The sequence below is a fragment of the Etheostoma spectabile genome, unplaced genomic scaffold, assembly GCF_008692095.1.
Source record: "Etheostoma spectabile isolate EspeVRDwgs_2016 unplaced genomic scaffold, UIUC_Espe_1.0 scaffold00018814, whole genome shotgun sequence".
Lineage (NCBI taxonomy): Eukaryota > Metazoa > Chordata > Actinopteri > Perciformes > Percidae > Etheostoma > Etheostoma spectabile.
Window position 1 is genome coordinate 23819 of NW_022604489.1, and position 3953 is coordinate 27771.

General features: G+C 41.0%; 2 non-coding genes across 2 annotated transcripts; one reads left to right on the forward strand and one right to left on the reverse strand.

Moving 5' to 3' along the window:
- Window positions 1–1996: 1996 nt before the first annotated feature.
- Window positions 1997–2068, reverse strand: trnaq-cug (transfer RNA glutamine (anticodon CUG)). Its single transcript has one exon. It is a non-coding gene; the product is annotated as a tRNA-Gln (tRNA).
- Window positions 2069–2996: 928 nt separating this feature from the next.
- Window positions 2997–3078, forward strand: trnas-aga (transfer RNA serine (anticodon AGA)). The gene has a single exon. It is a non-coding gene; the product is annotated as a tRNA-Ser (tRNA).
- The last annotated feature ends 875 nt before the right edge of the window (window positions 3079–3953 follow it).

Here is a 3953-nt window from a genome sequence, read left to right on the forward strand (position 1 = left end):
GTTTTCAGCAGAGTGGCGCAGTGGAAGTGTGCTGGGCCCACAACCTAGAGGTTGATAGTTCAAAATCATCCTCTGCTAGCTCTGTTTTGCTGGTGACACAATGGTAGAAACTCTGAAAGGGAGATGAATCAAGAGATTATGATTTCCATGGTGAGATGAATCATGTTATAACTGCTGGAAAAGTTGTTGACAGCCCATGAAAAGTAGCAAATCGCGTTCTGGCAGTTTTCTGTCCATTTTAAAAAATTGACATCCACTACCCTGTCAGGACCCTGTAGTAATGCTGTCTTTCCAGTGATGTGATTGGTAAGTGGTTGGGCTGTTTACAGGTTTTAATCATATCCATCGGTTGCATGGACGGGACATCAATACCCTGGTTCTACCGCCTGATCGCTGTCTTGTCTTTGTCGTTCAACAACTATTTGGGCTCACACCTAAACGCACCCAAAGCATCTCAGCCGAAAATCACACTGCACCTCAAAAGTGCTCTCAAGCACTCCCAGCTGTGCTTTTGCAGAAGAGCGCCTTGTTTTCTTTTAGCTTAGAAAAAGGCTTTAGCTTGACAAGGTAAACAAATTGATCCATAGTGCTACTCATTAGTGTGTCCACTTCAGTTATGTATTGAAGCACATCCTTAGAGCTAATGGCCCTCATTTATTAACCTAACGTACGACAGGCTTCACGTGAGATTCATGAAACGTTCGTATCACACCAATCAGAGCGTAAGAATGATCGTACATTGATAAATGCAGCAGCTGGAAACGATCATAATTAAAATTATCACACCCCATTATATTCTCGGTTTTGAGGCATCGCCGCTACTATTTACGACATGGACAGACGTAATCCGGCTAAGAAGAGGCATTTTTCAGAGGTGGAGATTGCAAACCCTGACATCTCAGGTGCTCTGGTGCAGCCAGATACCACCAGGACCAGGAGCAGCCGGCTACCACCAGGCCCAGGAGAATATGCCACCTAAGAAAAATGCAATCCTACCCGATGAGGTTGAGGAGATAAAGAAATCTCTGGACTTCTTGTCGGCGGAGATTTCTTCTGTTGCAGTGCAGTGCAACAGAAGAAAAATCATAGATCTGATGAGTAAAATACAAACGCTAAACGGGCAAAACGTGGAGAAGATTGCTTTTCTGAAACTTGAGTTGCTGACCTCGAGCAATGCAATGTGATTATCAGCGGCCTGAGAACCAAACAACGGAACCATGCCAGAGTGGCCGCAGACGCTGGATACACCACTGCTAGGCTGAGGGAAGCTCTCGAGGAGGAGAAGGAGACGCTGGAACAACAGGTGATTTGCTTTTTGGACAGCAAAGGCATTTATGTTGATAGCAGGGACATTGAGGATTGTCATACTCTGCCGAGCAAAAACAAACGGCCACTCCATTGGTAATAATCCGGTTCACCAACAGAAAGAAAAAGTCCGCACTTCTCAGACAAGGAAGGAAATTAAAAGGCATCCAAGTTTACATCAACAAACACCTCACCAAGAAAAATGCTGATATTGCCAAGAAAGCACTCATACTCAGAAAACAAAACAAGATCCAGGCAACATGGGCAAGAAATTGTAAAATATACATCAAACTTCACGGGTTGACACCTGAGGCAGCAAAAGAGATTGAAGTGATTCTCATCAGGGACATCACCGAGCTGGATAAGTTTGAAGAAGGAATGAATCAAGAGCAACATAGGCCTACATAAGGTAACTGCATACAAACTGAATTAGACGTATCAAACACAATGATCATGGCAAACTTGGACAGAAACTTATCTGTTACATATAATCAACTGAACTTTCAAACTTTCAAATACACAGAACATAAACCACAAGATATTGAAAACAACATTGACCAAGATAATAATTTCTACAGTGGTTCTCACTGCCAGTGTGAATATTACACAGTTAAACCTGTTAGCTTACTGTAAACTAGATGTGGAAAGTTGAAAGGTTGATCTTTTTTACCTGTGGTGTGGCTTAAAAACCAGGTTCCACTGAGATTTGAACTCAGATCGCTGGATTCAGAGTCCAGAGTGCTAACCATTACACCATGGAACCTTTAAAAGTCTTGCAAGGGTTTGTTAACTAAAATGGACTAGTCCATACACACAACATATATACATACTCTAAACAGAACAATACAGAGGCCGTCAGAGATGGCAAAAGTACTCACTGCCCGTGCTCAAGTAGAAGAAGAGATAATTGTGTTAACAAATACTCTGGTAAAAGTAGAAGTACTGATTTAACTTCTTTACTCAAGTAAAAGTACCAAAGTACAGGCTTAGCAATATAATTAAAATATGAAAGTAAAAGTAGCCTTATGAATGACAAAGCTACCTGGGCCAGACAGATGTTACTAGAGAGCACACTGAGAAACTACAGTAGACATGGAGAAAAGACTCTTTATTCTTTATTCTTTATATGCCATTGCCTACATTTTAAATGGCCGTCTGCCAATAGGCCTAAAACATATATAAACATATAGCCTATTTATATTGACAGAGACTGGGACTCCAGGTTAATAAGATTCTGACCGAGTAGCAAGATATGAATTCAAGTGTGATTTTGTGAGAAGTCTGTGTATGTTCCAATTTAATTAGATTAAATTTTGTAATGGTAACTCCAGGGAAATTATTTGAAATTTAGTGAGGACTAGATTAGAACTGGATTTAAAGCTGATTCTGGTTTCCAACTTCGGCCCAGGTGTGTCTGTTAAAACACAGACGGAGACAACTCTCTGTTACTGCTTTATTACAATCAATCATCAGTATAAACATGGGGGGGCAGCTCTGCTATGAATGTGTGTGTGGTAATAAAAGAATAAACAACATTGTAAAGGCTACCATACACAATGTATAGGAATCTTACAGTGAGGAAAATAAGTATTTGAACACCCTGCTATTTTGCAAGTGCAGCTTAGGCATTATATGGTGTGTTGAGGTGCTACATGAACATTTCTGCAAACAGTCATAGCTCAGCTTATCATGTTGTTGTGGCCGAGTGGTTAAGGCGATGGACTAGAAATCCATTGGGGTCTCCCCGCGCAGGTTTGAATCCTGCCGACAACGAGCAGTGTTTTTTAAGAGTGGTACCAAACCAATGACACATCAGAGTATACCAAACCCGCAGATGTGCTTTCATAAACAATATTGTCTTATCTCATAGGTACTGGAAGCAACCAGTCTCCCAATGTATTTCTTATCAATCTGTGTTACAAGATTTGCAGTGAACGTTGTATTGTCCAGCAGAAAGGCAACAGGTGTGTTACTTTTCAACTATGATTTATACCATAGCATTGCAAGCATTTTGCCCAGGTTTGATTTCCAGCCACCGCATATTTCAATTTCCTTTGCAAGAGTCATCCCAAAAGGATTAATAAAGATAAGTCTAAGTCTATCTCAGAAAAAAGTCCAAAGAATTTCAAAATCTTCAGGGGATGTAGCTCAGTGGTAGAGCTCATGCTTTACATGTATGAGGACCTGGCATCTCCAGCAGGTATTATGGTAGAGTCTTTAAAAGAGCTGGTAAAAACACAACAAGCACTTTAACGTACATATTTCACAGCCATTACAGTATTTATTACCTGTAGTTAGTATATTTACAGTATTACATTCCAGTTTTTATGGGTGTAGCAGTAATAAACTGTATTACACTGCAGTTTTTATGGGTGTTATAGCAGGAATAAGTTTACTCTTCAGCAGGTGGAGAGACGTTTCACTTCAGACACTTGCAACATCAGAGGCTTTGTTAAACATCAACAGACAGGAAATATACTGCTGTGGCACAGGAATTAGCAGAGGATGGTTTTGATCCATCGACCTCTGGGTTATGGGCCCAGCACGCTTCCGCTGCGCCACTCTGCTCTGCTGATAACAATCATGGGCTGGAAAATATGTGATTGACATTTTGTGGGGAGATTTGGGAACCTGTGGCAACCAAGGTT